At 47.9% G+C, this 19264-nt stretch overlaps 1 protein-coding gene across 5 annotated transcripts in view; it reads left to right on the top strand.

Moving 5' to 3' along the window:
- Positions 1-19264, top strand: part of KIRREL1 (kirre like nephrin family adhesion molecule 1) — a 100809-nt gene that overhangs the window by 26659 nt on the left and 54886 nt on the right. The window lies entirely within an intron of this gene.

Raw genomic sequence — 19264 nt, 5'->3', positions numbered from 1 at the left:
GGAAAAACCAGTGGAAAGGAACTTGCTTTAGGAGAACCGGAGCAAGAAGTATCTTGTTAAAATAAATGATGGCCGAGCAGGGAGCACATCAGAAGGGGTCTTCAGGTTTACAGTGTTTCCTTTTGCTTCCAGGGGGAAGTCAGCCAGGTCTCCTTCTGGAGCACTGGGTGGGGAGGTGATAGCCCATGCTGTTCCACATGTCACCTCACTGTTCCCTGAACAGCCCATACACTTTCTCACCTCCATGCTCCTTCAGCCCAATGACCCCTTTCCCATCCTTTGCTCTCTCAAATCTGGATTTGCCTTGAAGATGCACTTTCAATGCCTCTCTCTTAAGGTGGTCTTCTCTGCGCCCTCCAAAGAATAAATTATTCTTTCCTTCGGGCTTCAAAAGTAAATTGCTTGAATTTCGATGTGGCAATTGTATTCTGTCTTAATCATAGTGAGTTGTTTACCTCTGCCTCTCTCACTAGGCTGTACCACTCCTGGGGGATGGGGAATATGTCTTGTTCGTATTTGTAACTCTCCTCTCTTACCTCTTCTCCCGAGCACATAGCAGAGTGCCTGCCACACAGTAAGTCCACACACACACACAAATGCTTGTCGAGTGAATATCCTGGTTATTTCAATGGATTGTCTTACTTGGCAGATAATGAATGTTTAATTCGAAGTCTGGTTCCTCTTCCAGCTGACTACTTTTTCTACTCTTCACACTATCCCTTAATATGTGCTCAGAGAATGCAAAGACTTTTTTAACATTATCTTCAGAAGAACATAATTAGGTGTTGCTAAAAATTCATTATCATGCTTTCCAAAGCCAAAAAAGAAATGATTTTTGCATTATCCACACCACCGCTCTTCCTCAGTGCTGCAGATAACTGAGATGTGAATGTTTTCATTGTAATTGATGAAGGGACCACCTTAAAGGGCAGTTGGATTTATTGGGTTGGAGGAGGAGGAAGCAGTGGCCCATGGCCTCTGTAATTCTTTCTTCTCAGTTGCTAAGCATGCTGGGATTTGCCCAGAGCCTGTAGTATTGGTGGTCCCGCCCTCAGCAACAACTTAAAAATGGCCACTGTGGGCAGTCATCAAGAAAGTATCTCCACCAAAACCTCAAAAATTCAGTCGAAAATGCTGTATCCTGGATTTCATTCTAGGGCTGTTAGATTCTTTCTTGGGATGGGATTATAAAGTCTTTTCGGCTCTTCTTCAGACCTGTGTGTCCCCTTTTATTATCAGAACTCTTTTCTGGGTGACCAAGACAGGTCATTCATTGCACTTTAATGCAGATTCTCCACCAAAAAACTGGAATTCGGCTGGCTGCATGATGTCAAAATGACTCCTTGTTTGACTAATTCAGTCAGCTGATGAAAAGGTCACTGTACGCGAGGCATTACGCCCATCGCGGTTTCTCTCCTTCCTGACTACTAAATGAGCTGTGTGACTTTGAACGAGTTGCTTGACTTCTCTGGGCCTCAGTCTCCCCTAACATGAGGAAGTTGGGCTAGGTAAATGCAGAGGCTCTTTTTAGCTGTAGCTTTGTGTATTCATATATAAAATTATTATGTTTTTAACCTTCCTCCCTTACCTGGGGAAGAGTGAGAGGGCCCCGGAGGTTGAGTGGGCGTGGCAGCTGTGGTGGGTTCTATGAAGGAGGTTTTCCTTAGTCCCTTCTGTTCACGTGTAAAGTTTCAGGGTAAATTATGCCTGTACTTATCAGGATATATATATATAAGCAACTGTGGATAAATATAATGCAACCTGAGGCGTTGAATACTGAAGGGACAGGAAATAATACCGGGTGTGGTTGTGGATGGTGCTGGTTTGGCCAGACCTCCTTAAGAGGAAAGCCTGGAGCCGGCCTCAGAAGGAGGGGGTGTGGCATGGATTGTGAGGAGAGAAAGAAATCCACTCCAGGTGTGTGGGTGGGTGCGGTTGGGCTGTGGGGCGTGATGGGCAGCTCTTAAGCCTTATGCACCTGGGTTCTCAGTGGGACGCTGTTGTGGCTTCTTGAAAAATGGGTCAAGAGAATGCAGTTTGAGAGGCTGCATTCATATTTCTGGGCATATGGAAGTGGAGAAGGCAAAAGCAGGGAGGATGCCGAAGAGGCCATTGTCATCCAAATGAGACGAGTGGGATATGAGCCTTGTGAAAACATTATAAATATCTGGAAGAAGGGAGTCTCAGAATTAGATCTATTCACTCATTTGACTTGTGCTGAATATCTACTATGTTCTGGAGCATCAGTTCTGGAAGAGACCTCAGAGATGATCTATTCCATGAATTAGGAAACTAAAGGCCCGATAAGGGTTGGGACCTGCCCACTGGCACACAGCTGACTCTGAGGGACCTGATTCCTGATCCCACTCCAGTGTTCTTTCTACTACAGCTAAGTACCACCCATATTCCCTGCCCTCGGTTTCCCTGTTAAATTTGCATCTAGTGCCTGAGGGGCTCTCCTGGGTATAGGGGGACCTTAACACACCCCAGGATCTCTACTATAGATACGCTGCCCTCTGCAACCAAAAGTCAGGACTTGCCCCAGATCCTTTGCCAGCTTCCAAAATCCTAGGCCCTGAGATTTAAACTCCCCACACAGCTGCCGGCACAGATTGCACAATAACTTAATCGGAAGAGAGGGAGAGGGTCCAAGCGTGCAGGCAACTACTGCTCCACTGGGCTCCGCTCTCACCCATCCACACACTGAACAGTGTAAGGGCATCTGCAGGCCTTCTGGTCAAGTGCCTGGGCCCTGTTTCCAGCCAGCTCCTTCCTCCCATGGACTCTTATCTGCATATACCCAGTGTGGTTGCAAGTGAGGAGAAGCGTAGGATTTGGTCCAGTAGGAGCAAAGAGGAGCCAGGAGCAACCACCCGAGATGATGAGGGTCCACAGGCATCTTAGGAGTTCTTTTTGGAGCCCTATATAGCCCCTGCTCTCTCCTCTCCCTAGGTTTGTCCTGCAGCCATGAAGTGGGCAAAGCAATTGCAAAGTTCCTGGCCTGGAAGGCTCTGCCTTTCTCTTTTGGCCTTGGAAAGGGCAAAAAGTGCAAGTTGTGCCCCTGGGCGATCATTTCACTGCCCTATTGTCCTTTGTGAGAGCTGGGGAGTGGCAGAAGAGAACTGGCCCCAAATGGACAGCGCTATGTTTTATCCTCCTTGTCTACAAAAAACCCTCCATTGCCCTCTTAGTGATGGTGAGGGCTCTGCAGTTTTAGACAGTCAGTAGTGTGTTTTCATTTCAGTTAGTTTCAATTCGGCAAGCATGTATTGAGTGCCAGGCACTGTTAGGTGCTGAGGAAACAGAGAGGAATACAATGTGGTTACTTGCCTTCCAGGAGTGCACAGTTAAGTAAATTTTTATTGAAGACCAACAGCACCTGTCTCAGACATAGCAAAGGGACTGACTACAGGGAAAGGTATTTTGGGATAGAGAGCAAGCGGTATAGTTATGGACATCCCCGACCACCAGACCCGACCAGCAGTTCTCCCTTCTCTGATTAGAAAGCAGCTTGGTAGCATGGAATGAGCACAAGAGGAGGAATTAGGAGATTTGGGTAAATTCTCCTACTGTTGCCATTAATGCTCTATATGCACCAGGCAAATATTTTAACCGCTCTGTCACTTGGCGTCTTAACTCTAAATTGAAGTCTGATTAAATAATTTCTTCGATGTCTTCCGTCTTTAAGATGGATTCAATCCAGGAAGGCTTCCTGGAAGAAGTACAATTTCAGTGTTTGAAAAATGGGAAGGAAACATTAAGTTATTGTGCTGGGAAAGGCAACCCTGTTGTATAGTGTCGTCTGGGAAAAATAGAGGTGGGAAAGAGTGGAGGGAGGGAAGAGAATGGAGACAATGGATTCTGAGTAGATATTGTGAACAAGTGGTGTAAGAATTGGTAGACCTGGAGGTTGAGTGTGGGAAGGCCTTTGGACCCAGTTGGAGAAGATCATACTTGAAAGCATAAGGGTTTATAGAGGGGATCTTGAAACAGAGACCTGGCAGAGGAACCTGGATGTTTTCCCTAAGGTAAGTGTCCCCCCACAGCTCCGCAGGATCCGCCCTGACCTCAGAGTTAAAGGCAGCTCGCCGCCAGCTACATTTTTAGAAGGAGAGAGGGTGGTGTGGCAAAACCAAGTCAGTAATTCCTCCAAGACCGGAACTGCTTGCCCTAAGTTGGGGAAACCAGACCCAAAAAAGAGGTCCTTCTTCAGATGTCCCCGGCAACAGCTGTGGGCAGCCCAGGTGTGCCTGGCAGACACCCTGTCACCAAGGTGACCCGTGGTAACTCCTATGCACAGCCTGTCCCTTTGTAAGCACCTCCTCTGTGTGGAGAAGGCATCCTCAAATTCCTTCTCCTTGGCCCTGACTCCACAAGCTATTGCCTGTCACCGGGTTTCGTGTTTGGAACTCACTGGTGGATTTTTAAGGCAGCGAGCACTTAGGATGAGAAAAGTCAGATGTGTCCTCCCCCGAGTCTTCCCCCATTCTCTCCTCCCACCAGGAAAGGGATGGAATGTATACAAATTCCTGAAAATACGCGTTTCTTTCCGTGTGGTGGAGGCACCGAGGGGGAGTCGGGGAGAGGATAGGGGATAAGAACCGGAATGAAGGGAACACACTGAGAAAAGGGGGAAGAGAAATAGGGGGAACGGACCAAGAAAGGAGCTGGAAAATAAAGCAGAAGAAAGAGGTGGCGCAGAAGGAAATAATGATTCTGAGGCAAGGGACTAACACTAAGGATGCCGCACGGAGGACAGGTGGTCCAGAGGAAGCTCTGTGACAGGAGAGAGAGGGGAGGGGTCAGGAAAAGGTGACCTTGGTGTCAGGAGGGGGAAGCATCGCCAGAGAGAGAAGGGGGAAGGGAGAGGATAAAAGAGCAAGATGAGGAGGGAAAGATACAGCCAAGAGTGATCAGAAGCGAAAGGAGAGAACAAGGTAAGGAGGTGGCGAGGCCAGAGGGTGAGAGCGGGAGAGGGAAATGAGAGCAAAGGAGATAGTGGAGGGACGCAAAATGGGCAGAAAGCAGGGAGGGAGCCGCAGGAGAGACACGCATGGCCGGTTTAATAAGCCGCTCTCTTCTCCCACTCCCCAGGAGAAGCGCGTTAATTATGCCTCCGTCCTCCGGGGCAGGCGGAGGTCAGGAGGTCTGAAGAAATGCCCTCACCAAGCACAATGGCAGTGGGGAGTGAGGGGTGGGAGCTGGCGGGACGGGACCGGGGCAAGTAGGAGTGCTGAGCTGGCAGGAGGGCAGACCTGGCCCTGCCCTGGATCAGCTGGGCCTCCCTCAGACTGGTGGCAGGCTCACTGCCAGCGGGGTGGGGTGGTGGGAGGGGACACACCTATTTCCCTTGGCACTCTGGCACTGCTGTCCTCTTGGGGAAGTCATGAGAGCCAAGGCCTCCTGAGAAGGGGGAGGGAGAGGAAGGAGCTGCAGACGGGTTTCTTCTCCCCCCCACCTCCATGGGGCTTTTTCCCCTGCCCAGGATTACCGTCTGGCACTGATGCTTAGCCTCTGAATCTCAAAGACACAGAAAGCAAACGCTTCTTCCCTGCTCCTGTCCTGCTGGGTAACCTAGGAGCTGAGTTGAATATACAAACACCTCCTAGGTGCCCTGGAGGACAGAGGGTGAATGGGAGACCACCACTGTCCCATGAGCGGTTTAAAACCTGAGGGTACTTGTGAGAGATGGGGGAGAGTATTCTTAGGGAAATCCGAGGGAGTGAGACACTGTGTGGAAAAGTGGAAAGAGCATGGATTTTGAAGTCAGACATACTTGGTTATAATCCCAGCTGTATAGCTTATTAGATCTTGGGCAAATTTCCGAGCATCAATTTCCTTATGCATTAACCATGTGCCAGGCACCTTTCTAAGTGATGTTAATGCATTTATGCATTATGCATTAATGTTCTTCGAAGTGGTCCTATGAGATAGGTATTTTGTCATCCCCGTTTTACAGAAGAGGAATCTGAGGCACAGAGAGGTTAAGTAACTTGTTCAAAGCCTCACAGCTGAGATGTGACAGAGCAGCTGAGATTGCCTTCAGACAGTCTGGCCTGGAGATTGTGCTGTAGCTGCCATGCTCCAAGGCCTTTCTCTGAAATCGGGATAATGTGACTGAGCACAGGGCTGTGGGGAAGATTAGATCAGTTGAAAGTACTTGGCACATAGTAGGTCCTCAATATGTTTGAGTCATCTCAGAGCAAGGCAGTAGATGCTAAATTGCTGTGTTAGTAGCATAGCCAGGAAGCTCAGAGCAAGGACAAATCACTTCTTATTAGGGTGCCCTGGGAAGGCTTGACCATCAAGGAGAATTAATAGGAGTTCAGTCTTAGGGACAGAGCAGGGGCACCCCCAGGAAAGGAATGATAATCCAGAGACACTTTCAGAAAGGACCAGCACTCCCACCTCCCCACTACACCCCCATGTGGGTTTTACTAATTCTATTTCTCCTTACTCCACTATACCACCTCTCACTCCACTGCCAACCCTTGACCTTCACCTCCTGCAAAACGACCCTCAGCGCTCCTGCGTGAACTGTGACTTGATTAGCCTGTCTGCTGCCCAGGGTCTCCTCAATGCCTGGGCCCTCAGGGTGTACTGCTGCATGGTCATTTGCTCCGATTGGTTTATAACTTGAACAAACCGTCTCTAATGCTGGGGAATGGGTAGCTGTGTGGTGTGCCCCATTCAGAATGGCTAGAGATGGGCTAAGGCAACTTAAATGAAATTTGGGGAGAATTGGGGCTACTTCTTTTCTCTGTAGCTGTTCCCAAAGGTGGGTTCAAATCCAACTTTTCACTGTAGCAACCAGCTTTGGCAAGGATCTCTGGAGTATTCATCCCATTTACCAATGATGTACCAGGCCTTAAGCCAGGCACAGGGGATCCTGTGAACAAGACAGTGTCCATCGCTGGGGTTGGAAAGCACAGGAGGCTTTTTCTGCTGATAAGCCGTGGGACACTTTGGCATCTGAGTTTGCTCAGTTGTTATTTTTTCATGTATTTTTCTCTCTTTTTTCTAGGTAATAGATATGTAGCACTTTTCAGTTTACTAAACATTTCACAGTCCTGTTGTTTAACTACAGCCCTGTGAAGTAGGTACTATTATCTCTATTTTATAGGCGGATAGACTGATACTGAGAGAAGATAATTCTCTTACTCTGGAGCTAGGTAGAGCCAGGTAGAGCCAGGATGCAGATCTTGTCTTTCTCCAGGTATCTGTATTCCACTGCACAGCACCGTCTGGAAAAACTTACCCTACCCGGAGGCTTCATTCTTCTTCAAGTTGGAATAAATGACCTTTATCTCTGTGGTCATCTGCTCAAACCTTTATTAAGCACATAACTGTGTGGCTCGGTGTGGATGCAGTATAAAGATGTACGTGTGGCCCAGCCCCTGCCCTCTGGGGGCTGCAGTCTAAGCCAAGGCACTGACATGGATAAGCCTGTACAGGGCATGTAGGCGGCAGAATGAAAACAATAACCTAATGTGAATCGACAGCAAAGTATTTACAAGACTGTGCAAGGCAAGGATAAGTGCATTTTAGGAGTGGGACAGAATGAGCAACTCTTGCCAAGCTGCCTCGGCAGATCTCCACAGTGCCAGACCATGGGAGTGCATTTTCAATACCCACCTTAATTTTCTCTCCTCTTGTCATAACAAAAGCCTGTGTGTGTGTGTGTGTGTGTGTGTGTGTGTGTGTGTGTGTGTGTGTGTTTACACATTCTTCTTCAGGCTGCCAGTGCACAGCTGGGTTGGCTGTAAGGCAGGTAGTTATGGGAGTCCTATATTTGGATAATGATGGGGAAACTTTTAGCCCTCCTTTAGCAATAGAGTAAAATTTATTCTCCATCAAATTTATCTCTTAACACTGAGCTTTTATGAGATGGAATGAGCACCTGTAATATAGGAGAGAGAGAAAGTAGCAAATAGCAACTCTGAAATCAGAGAGATATGAATTTTAATCCTAGACTTGCTAATATTTAGTCACATTCATGACATTGGTCAACTTATCTGAGCTTGCCAAGGCTCAGTTGCCTTGTGTGCAATTGGGAAAATTATCTCTACCTTGCAGGGCTGTGAAGAGAATTAAGTGAGATTGTGTGTATAAAGCACTCTATAACCTGATGACTTAATGTATTTTTGTTAAATTTTTAATTTTATATTTTTAGTAGGTAATGCACATGGTACAAAATGCAAAAAATGCAAAAGGGTAAACAGTGAAAATCTCTCTCAGTCTTCTAGCCACCATTTCTCTGCTCTTTGTGTATTTTGGTCCTCACAAAATCTCTGCCTAGTAGGCAGGACAGAGTTATTATCCCTATTTTTCAGGAATGGAAACTGAAGCCCGGAGAGGTTAAACAGTTTACCTAAGGTCACCCAGATGAAAAGGGTGGGATTAGAACACAGGTCCTCCTATGAGTAAGCCAGCTTCTTGTATTCCACATTTCACACCAGGAGGCATTGTCAGAGATGTACCCCAAGTTGCTGAATCTTGTGACTTTGGGGCTATAAACTCTTTTGAGAATCTTATGAAAGATACTGGTCCCCTATCACCACCTTATGCCATTCAGACTCTCACATACAATTTTATATGGTTTCTCTACCACTTGAAGCCCAAAGCATCCCAGTATCTTCTTTCTTTCCTCAACAGGGTTTTTAGCTCTGTGGTACTTCTCTGGAGAGCAATGGCACATGCCCAGTGACCTGAAAACCAAACCTGCTCCCCAAGAGGCCCAGGGTTCTGGAGTCAGAAGATCTGGGTTCTGCTCCTGGCCGTGTCATGTCTTAGCTTTGTGACCTTGGACAAGTCCCTCAGTTTCTCTGAGCTCAACTGTCCTCATCTATTAAAGGGGGTATTCTCTGTCCCCAGAGGGCTATGAGCTAACATTTATAAAGTCATTTTACAAACTGAAATTATAAACAAATCTAAGGTATTATTTCTCCCTGCAATGCCTGGAAGGAGTGAGGAAACCAGAAGGTAGACCCATGCTTGGAATTTCATCCAGTGGCTTGGAGAGTGCCCCTCCTGCTTGGTGGAGGCTGCCCAGCCATGCGCCCCCTTTCTGGATTTGGCATCCAGAATTAAGGTCCCCAGTACTAGGTGCGAATGCCGATTCACAGAGCATTGAGCATCCCGTCATCAGGCCTCAGCTCCATCTGCTCGTCCCGGTCCAAAGTGAGCGATAATCCCATTATTAAGACATGTCTTATGAAGACATCTGTAAGATGGAGCCAGCAAACAGCCTGGTAGAATCGAGGCTGCTGCCTGGGAAAGCTTCCCCTCCCCTCCTCCCTTCATTAATGATTATGGGAGGTTTTATTCCCCCCAACAAAAGTGTTAATTAGACATTGTTCTGAACAGGGATATTACACAAATGAATTAAACTCAAACCAATCAACAAGCCAGCTTTGTGCTTCAGGTCCCCTGAACTGAGAAGGGAATTGAAGGCAATAATGGGAAACAAATGGTAGGATGTCTTCCCTAATATTGCATAATAAGTAGAAAGGTTCCCTTCGGTTCTAGCACCACTTCTTTGATGGCAGATACCTTTGTCCTTCTGCCTCCTTTGTCTTCTTATTCCTTTCTTTCTTCTCTGCACCACACACACACACACACACACACACGTACCCACACACACTCCTGTCCATGGGCCTTGGAGAGTTAGGATTCCATTCTTGTTACAGAAGCTGGCCTGGATGGCCCAGTGGACATTGGTACTTCTCCGGTTCCCTGGTCTTTAGGCTTGGGGCCGGGGTGGGGGTGGAGAAAGACTATACCTAGTCAGAAGACCCCAATTCCAATCCTTTTCTGTCACTCATCTCCTTTCATTGTAGATGAGTCACTGAATCTTTGAGAGCCATTAGTTTTCTCATCAGAAAAATAGAGTATATAATACTTAAGAATTCCATGGGTATGCAGTAGGTACTCAATAAATATCTGTGGAGTCTAAACGGCTGGGCGACATCTGGAAACACTTTGTGGCCTGGCAGTGAATTCCTGGTACTGATCGCCCCCTGTGGGCAGAGTGGGAAGAGCCGAAGAGAAAAGATTCTCATTCTGAGGGCTGCTGTTTGACTGGGGGAGAGATTACAGAAGCCTGAAAAGTCTTTGAAAAACATGCAAATGGGAACAAGATAGGGCAAAACTAGGTATTAAACACGTGACATGTGATGGGAGCTAGGGGACTGGGGTCTGCTGGGGAGACTAGAGCAGGATGGAGAAGTCGGGGGCAGGGATTTTTCTTGCCATGGGAAGGAAGCTGCTGACAGGGAGGCCTGGAGATGCTGGAGAGGATGGGGTGGAGGCTGCGTCTGTGTGGCCTAAGCAGGAAGTGTGGACTGGGAGCAGGGAAGATGAGGTTGGTGCAGCTAGGGGGCTGGTTGTATGGGGGCTCCCTGAGGCAGGACTGACTTTCCCCAGCACCTCAGTGCCTGGCATATAGTAGGTGCTCAAATGACTATATGAAGTTGGATTTGAGGTGATAGGCTGTAAGGAAATTGGGACCCCATCCCATCGTCTCTGGGATTGGTAGGAGTCAGAAGGGTATTGAAGGCAGAACTTAAAAATTCCTTTCCTTAGGAAGGGGATGCAGAGGGTGGAGTGTGGAAAAGGAAGTCTTTTCATAGCCTTCCCAGCATGTGAGAAGAGATGAGCTCTGGATATTAACTCCAGATCATCTGTCCCAGGAGTAAGAACCTACCCACACAGAGCACCCTTTCACTAGTTGTCCCTAATCTCTTTAATAAATCGTCCCCAACCTAGAACGGGGGATCCCTGCTCCGTTTTGAAAGTCCCTTTTATGGGAAATATCATGGCTTTCTGTGGGTAGCCACTTTCCCTCTCACAGAACACCTCACTGTTCTGGGCCAGATGGTGAGCTTCTGGGTGTCATTACTCCACAGTACTGTCCCTTCCTTACTTTGTAGCTCGTTTTATTGCTTATCCCCACCACCACCCCCGTCAGGAAGTTGTTTGGTCCTTGTCTCGAAACCCACTGCTGCAGTCCATTTTCTCTTGTCAGGCCCTTGCCAAATGGTCACTAGGCACCATGGAGCTCACACTTCAGAGACAGAATGTGAAGTTTTTCTTCACCCTTCTCCTCCTTGATTCTTGGCACCTCACTTTCCCATAGATTCCCCTCTCCCACTTTCCATTCTATTTTATATTCAAGGACGTGGCATTCTTCATATCCCTGAAACCTGAGTTCTAATAGGATCCTGAGCAATGCCCAAAATAGAAGGGAGTTGTGGTCAAATCTCTGTTATCTAGTTACCTAGACATTTTAATTTTTGGTGTCTGTGCACACGTGTGTGTAAGCCACAGGCACATGATGTTATGTTCCTCCCTTGTGATTTAGTGAAAAGAGTGTGTATATTAGGAGTCAGGAGATGTGGGTTCAAGTTCAGGCTCCTCTTACCAGCTGTAGGACCTTGGGGAAGTCACTGAATCTCTCTAGGGCTGAGTTTTTGTGGTTCAAAAAGTAAAATGAATGTGAAAATGATTTATGAATTATAAAGCTGTCCATCAAATGTAAGGGATTATTATTTCCTGCTAATTCTGTGTTAGTCCTGTTTTCACCTACCCAATCAGTAGGGTCGAGGAACAGGAGGCCCTTATGGATGATCCACAAGTTGGGTAGCTAGAGTAGACATATTTTTCGATAATGTGGGGGTACCCAGTTATTACTGCAAATCACACATTTGTTTCTCATCCCACCAGATATAAATGAGTATTTGTTTTTCACTAAAGAAATTGAGGCACAATAGAGAAAGCCAACATTTAGATTCTCTCTACTCTGTATTTTCTACCCAACATTTATATTGAACTGTGTGTGTGTTTGTATTTATTTTTGCCATTGTTTTGTTTTTCTCACATCCTTTTCTTCCACCTTTTTTGGTATATATTGCATCTTGGAATCTGGAAATTGAAGCAGGAACTGGTAGGAGCCATCCCCCCTGCCTCCCGGCTAAGGTAGCTGTTCATGTGCCCTCTCTACTTCTCATAAGGGATCAATTACTTACCATCCGTCAGTTTCTTTTTTCTTTTGGAAAGAAACCTGTTTAGAACAGCCCCTTTGGGACCGGGGCCCCGGGCAGTGAGTGTCACGGAGAAGGGAAGTCCAGATGCTGTGTTGCTGATGTACAGTTGCAACTGCACTCGTGGAGGCTGACAGCAAGGATTGCAGAGAGTTCTGCCCCCATCTCTGGCATCCTCCATCCATCAGTGGAGGGGCAGGGGTATCAGGAGGGAGATAAGACCTGACCTTCCCAGTAGGAGGATGGATACAGAGGAAGGAGGGAAATCAGGGGGGAGAGAATTAATATGTAATGAGTACCTACTCTGCACTAGACACTCTGCTACATATTCTACTTACCGTTGACCCATTTAATTTAATTCTCATGGAGCCCTGTTAAATAAGAATTACTAACCCTATTTTCTGGGTGAGGTGTTAAGGGCCAGATAGGTGGTGGAGCTGGGATTCAAACTGAGACCTATCTGACCCCAAAATCCTAGCTCTTTTTATCAGTCTATGATCTCTCAGGGCCTCAGAGAACCACTGATGAAGGAGACAGGCCACATCCCTGATAGACAGAGACTGAGTGACTACTAACAGTAACTGGATGTTTGGGTGATCTTAGCCACACTCTATATCTCAAGTAGCAGTAGTGCCAATAATTTGGAAGGAACATGCCTTTGCCTCTTAAAAAGACATTTTACCACCCCAAAGCCCCAGAAATCTACAGAGTCCCACAGACCTACACAGAGACAAAGGGATCTAGTATTTCCAGGAGTAGATACATGCATTGACAGAGTGTCCTGTCAGCCTGCAATTCTCAACAATTGAGGTGTGGAGAGATATTTCCCTAAAACCAACAATTAAAACCCAGGGATACTTGGATAATCCAAAAGTGTTGTGGTTTGTTTGTTTTTGGATATAGAAGGAACCTTAGGCCTTGACATTGCAAGACAAGGAGCATCCATAACAGACTACCATGCAAATGGCGCCCCCTGGAGCACAGAATCGGAGTGTGGCATTTCAAAATTTTTATTTATTCATTCATTTGTTAATCATTGTTCCAGACGTATTTTCTGGTTTGACTCATTGAGATGGATACTGTAGTGAACTTGTAGCATTGAGTACACATATCAGCTGGAGGTGTTCAGGGGCAGTGGTGGATAGTTTAGGTGGTTTAGGGAGTCGTGCTAGGATGAAAGATGTGCAGCTCCTTTACAGACCAGGACATGATGGGACGTGCTTCACGCTCAGGTAACAGAAGGCAGTCCGTTGGGTAACCTGTATTTACATGTGGTGAAGGGGTGTATTAGTTTGCTAGAGTTGCCATAACAAAATGCCACAGACTGGGTGGCTTAAACAATAGAAATTTATTTTCTCACAGTTGTGGGGGCTGGAATTCCAAGATCAAGGTGTCAGCAGGGTTGGTTTCTCTGCTTGGCTTGCAAATGGCTGCCTCCTTGCTGTGTCCTCACATAGTCTTTCCTCTGTGGGTGCACCCCTGGCATCACCTTTGTGTGCCCAAATTTCCTCTTCTCATAGGGACACCAGTCAGATTAGATTAGAGCCTACCCTAATGGCCTCATTTTAACTTAATTACCTCTTTAAAGGCCCTATCTCCAAATACAATCACATTCTGAGGTACTAGGAGTTAGGGGTTCAATATGTGAAATTTGGCGGCAGTGGGGGGGGGGGTGGGAACAATTCAGCCCATAACCAGGAGCACAGAGGATGACAACAATCAGAGAGGGCTCCTGGACCTCTCCAGGCCTAGGCAGGACCTGCAGGAAGGAGAGTAAGAGAGTTCATGGAGCGGAAGATGGTGAGTTCTCCCAGATGAGGCACAGCCCCTGTGAGGGAGGCTGCTTGATGGAGGAGACAGACATCCCTCTGACCTTGGAGCCTGATGTGACCTTGGTCAGCCTACTGGGGCTGATGTCCTCCACTGTGAAGGGAGGGTGTTGGGCTGGATGATACTGAGGGCTCCTGATGGCTTTCATATCCCTGGTCTAAGGCTTGAAGGGGAGAAGAGAAGGCAATTTGGCGTGGAGATCAGGCTGGCTGGAGAAGAAAGACTGTGGGAGAGCAGACCCATAGGACAAACAAGATTGAGGATGTTGGGCGTGAGGGCTGAGAAGGCTGGCGGGCTGGGTGGTGTGGCTTTGATCTACTGCATGTCTAAGGGGCCTTGGCAGGTCTGCAGTGATCCTCTGTGAGCTTTGGACTTTGGTGGGGCCTAGGTTAGGTATGGTCTCAGCTCTGCCCTTGAGGGTTGGCTTTCCTATGATAGAGAAATGCCAGAGGATGCCATGGGGCCTCTGATGGCCATGATGCCCCCTGATGCTGTGGGGCTCACTGATGCCAGGGGACCCACTGATGCCATGCAGTAGCAGGTTCAGGTCTGGAGTCCTTGACACCTGGGTTCAAATCACGGTGCCGCCACTGACTAGCATTGGACCTTCGCCAGGTTACTTCATCTCTCTAAGCTTGTTTCTCCATTTGTGAAAGGAGTTAATCATATCTACTTCTTTGGGGGTTGTAAGCATTAAATAAGTCTGTGTCGTTCAGTTAGCAGAGTACCTGGCATACTTGTAAATGTTCAATAAATGCCCATTATTTTACATTGTTACCTATCAAGCCCCTTGTCTCCTTCCAAACCCTTTTTGCAACTCCCCTCCTCCAAGAAGCATTCTCTGACTAAGCTCACAGGACACTGTTTGCTCCTGTGTGCTGAACCTGGGCTCTTGTGGCCTCACTTTGGGTTCCTGGGTAGCTGTTGGCTTGTTGTCCTGAGTGTCCTAGAAACATAGTCTCCAGAGCAAGGGCCATCTCCTCTTTTCCCCACATCTCTTCTCTTGGGGCTGGAGCAGATTCCTGCCTGCAGGGCACAAGGCTGAGCCCGGGGTGCCTGAATGATTGACTCCCTGTGACTCACTCCCGTTTCCTCACCAGGAAACAGTCCCAGGATCTGTGTCAGCTAGACACCAGGCAGGACCAGCAGGGTTGAGTTGGGGCCTGGCTCTGTGCTCGCACACCTTCCTGGGAGGCTCTCCTTGGGCCTGGCTGACGGGGGAGGGAGGCCAGCTATTTCTTCCACAGTAGATGATGCCCAAGGAGTAGGTCTGTGTGGAGACCCCATCCGTTCTCCCTGTGTGTGAGCTGAGTCTTGTGCATCCATCCATCTAGTCGTTAATTCAACAAATATTTACTGAGTCTCTACCATGTGCCAGGTGCTCTTCTAAGGCCCTGTGATCAGCGGTGATGTGATAAAGGAAACTCTGCCCTGGTGTAGCTGGAGGGAGCCGGTTAGTGGTGGTGGGTGGGAGTGGGTGGAGGACAATAAGTAAATCAACAAGAACATATAGCAACTAGGAATAAGTGTTACTATGTTGAAAATAACACGGGGTGACACTAAAAGATGGACATCTTCCAGTCCCTTTAAAACTTTCTCTTCCTCTTTCAAGGAATGCTTCTTGGTGTGTAGTAAGAGAAATCCATTATAGCCCTTGGAGATCCCACAAATGGAAGACTGAACACAAATAGGGCCCCAGAGATTGTGGGGAGAAGGGAAAAATCCTGTGTCCTGTGGAGAAACAGTCAACTGGCCCACTTACAAGCACCTCAAGGGACTTTGTTTCGATCACCGCTCTAACTTCAGAATCTAGAATAGTGGTACACAGTAGGTCCTCAAGAAATATTGATTGGCTCCAGAGGGCTGACCCAGGATGAATGGATGTGGACATTACAGAGAGGCAGAGCTCCATAGCCTGTAAAGACGGGCTTCTTAGTAGCCAGAGCTGTCCAGCAAAGAACAAGGGCTGTGTCATGAGGCAGTAAGCCCTGCAGCCCGGGAGGCTTCAGGAAGAGCCTGGACGACCAGACGCTGGGCACGCTGGACCTGGGACTTCTGATGTAGAGAGAGGTTGGACAAGGTGACCTCCATTGTCCCTTCCAACACTGAGGCTCTGCCATTCCGTCACCACCTCTCCCCAGCCCAGCCTGCCTGGTCTTGCATCATAAATGCCCAGACTTTGCTGACAGTGCCTGTGTCTTGTCTGCAATAGAATTGTCCACGGAGAGGAACCCTGACTGCTCAGCATTAAAAGAGAAAATCACTTGGAAATAGACTTCCCTTTCCTGACCCTGCAGCTCTGTCCCTGTTTTATTTTTCTGTATCAAATTGCCAACAGTAAAATTGCTGGATGCATGGCATGTGCTGTTTGCTTTCTTTATGGCCCCTCGTTCCCACCAGTTGGCCAGTAGAGAAAACAATTAGTGGCATTGGCCCGAGACTCAGGCTGGAGGACATGAGAGTGAGAAGGGCTGAGCAGGGTGTGGGAGCCGGGCGGGCTGGGGCGGCGAGGGCCAGGACAAGCGTGCACTCATGTCCGTATGCCTAGAGCCTCCTGCCCCATGCCCCACACCAATTCATCAAGCTGGTTTTCCTCTGACCACTCAGAGTGTTCCTGAACACACTGTCTTGAGGGGTCGTGCCTGAGCACAGTGTTCCTCTTGCCTCCCCACCCCTTCATGTCTCCTAATGGGCCTATGATGTAAATACAGTCTGGCCATGTATCGATTTTCTATTTCTAGGCCTTCTTTCCAAATGGCCTAGATGTTGCTACCTGTGTTGGTGTGTCGGTCTCAGAGGGAGGTCCCAGAAGGCAAGGGATGTGTCTGTCTTGCTCTTTATAGGGAGCTGCGCTTGTCACCTCTGGGTGTTGTTGTTATGTATTTTGGTTTGTTTTGATGTGTTTGGTGTTTTGTTTTTTGGCAACCATGCCATCTCCTTGAGGGCTGTTGGTTTGCTTATAAAGCAGAGCTCCAAAGAGAGGAGACAGTTGATGCACAAGGGGTTGTCCTGCTCAGAGCATGAGACTGGGTCTCCCTTGTGTTTTTTTCCTCTGGACGATTCCTCCATTACTGCTCATGCCTGGGGGAGTGGTGTAACTCCCCCATTCGTTCAGTCATTCATTCACTCATTTATCTGTTCAATTAGCCACATTTATTGAGGGCCTTCTATGAGCCCATTCCTGGGCTTGGCCTCTGGCAATGTAAATATATGTAAGAACCAGTGTCTGACCATACACCCAATGGGGAAGCAGACATGTAGACCGATAAATGCCATAAAGCATAGCAAGGAAACTCCACAATAGAGCTGAGAGGCAATGAGGCAGAGAGGAAAGGGTCAGACAGACCAGGGCTCAAATCCCGACTCCAGCTTTTCCTGGTTTTGTGACCTACTTGAGCCCATGTTTAGTGGAATGATAAAGTCTGTCTTCTAAGAACATTGTGGGGAGAATTAAACGAGATAATACATAGCTAGCAGTCTATAAATATGGATCTCTCTCTCCATTGCCTGGGAGAATATGAAAGGAGTTCACTCTGCCTGAGGAAGCTAGGAGGGCTTCACAGTGGAGGTGCTCGTTGAGCTTGATCTTACAGCACAGAGAGCAGTGGTGCAGGTAGAGATGGATGGGAAGAACATTCCAGGAAGTGGGAACAGTCTTTTCCTTAATCCCCAACCCTAGTAAGGAAAAAGCCTGGCCTGTTCAGAGAAGGAGTGGGAGGTGGCAGGAGATAAGGTGGGGAGGAGGTTGGGAATCTGGCTATGAAGGGCCTTGGATGTCCAGCTAAAGATTTTGAATTTTATTGTAAACAGCAGGGGCATAATCGAGGTTTTCAAGCAGTAAGTGATGTGCATCGATTTTGTGTTTTAGGGTAAGTTTAGGGAGCAATGTGGAAGTAGGAGTGGAGTAGGGGAGGGACAGCAGGGTGAGTGTGGGCCCGGGAGAGACTATAGGCAGTCATTCAACAAACGTTTATTAAGCAGCTATTATATGCCAGGCCCTCTACTGAGCATTGGGGATACAAAGATGAATTAAATGGGTTCCTGAGGGAGACAGATAAGCGGAGAGCACAATAAGCTGTGGTAAGAGTTGTGCTAGAGAGAAGCACAGGTCCTTCAGAGGGCTGACGGAAGGACAGCTAATAAAAGAGGCTATGGACAAGGCCTCTCATTGATCTGCACAGATGTGCATACATGGCACAATTCTTGGGGCGAGGGGGGTGGTCATTCGGACAGACAACCACCTGAGGTGGTCCTGCTATTGAAGTTGTCCAGGAGAGAAAGAATATATTTAGAACCAAGGGAGTGACAATTCAGGAGAGGAGGCATCTAACTCACAAAAGTATTTGGGAGTTGGAATTGATAGTCCATTGAGGTAAAGACTGAGGATGAGGAAGCGGTCCAAGCCCTGGAGGGAGCAGTCCTTCAGGAAGTTCCTGAGTTTATAAGGGGCAAGGGATGGTGATGGAGCCCGGAATGGGAGTGACTAGGAGGCTGAGGGATCTCTGCGTGAGGGGGAGACTTGCTTTGGGCAGGGACAGGGGGGTTTGTGCTCTTCCCTCTGCTGGCTGAAACTCACTTCTCCTTATCTTAGAGCCCAACCCACAGGGAGGGCATGATTTCCTTCCACCCACCCTTGGGCTCTCTCTTTAGATTCTGTGTGTAAATCCTCTCCCAGAAGAACCAGATTCCAATCTGGGCTCCATTCCTTACTCATGTGTGCCTGCCTCGTCGTAAGCGAGTCTACCCTCTCATTTGTGCCATGGGATAATGGAAGAAAGTGCTTTTGTACTTTTTAAAACCCTAAGCCGATATCAGGATTTTAGCTGTCATCATTGTGGGCAGCAGTTTGGCTAGGATGCAGTGGAAGGGAATGGGTTTGGTGAGCTGGAGATGGGGAGGAGGTTAGGTCGTAGATCTGTTTCAGAGCTTCTTTCTGGGGAAGGAGGTGAGAAGAACAAAGTTCAGGGCCTTCACAGATGCTCAGAGAACTTGCTGCACTGCCCAGCACTCCCAGAACTTGGGATGTTGGGGAGGCGTGGGGTGAGGGCCAGGGAGAGGAAGAGAGCTCTTCAAAAATGAGAGACCAGAGGCAAGCTTGGGCAAGACAGGTGGGGGTGTGGCCCTTCCCCGAGGGACAAGTGTGTGTGTGTTTGTGTGTGTGTGTGTGTGTGTGTGTGCACATGCATGAGAGAGTGGGTAACTGGACAAGTTTTCCAGGTGAGCATGCAGGCCAGGGGGGCCCAGCCTGGATGTTCGGGGCATAGAGTAGTTGACTCTTGTGCCTTCCAACCACTTTTTGTTTCATTGGGAGGCAGCTAGGATGTTCAGAAGGAATCTTTAACATGGGCTCAGAAGCATTTGCATCCTTGGCTATGCCATTACCTCATTCTGTG

The sequence above is a fragment of the Ceratotherium simum genome, chromosome 2, assembly GCF_057802395.1.
Source record: "Ceratotherium simum simum isolate JZ-2026a chromosome 2, ASM5780239v1, whole genome shotgun sequence".
Taxonomy (NCBI): Eukaryota; Metazoa; Chordata; class Mammalia; order Perissodactyla; family Rhinocerotidae; genus Ceratotherium; species Ceratotherium simum.
Note: the sequence above shows the minus strand (reverse complement) of the source record. Positions and strands in the feature narration are given on the sequence as shown.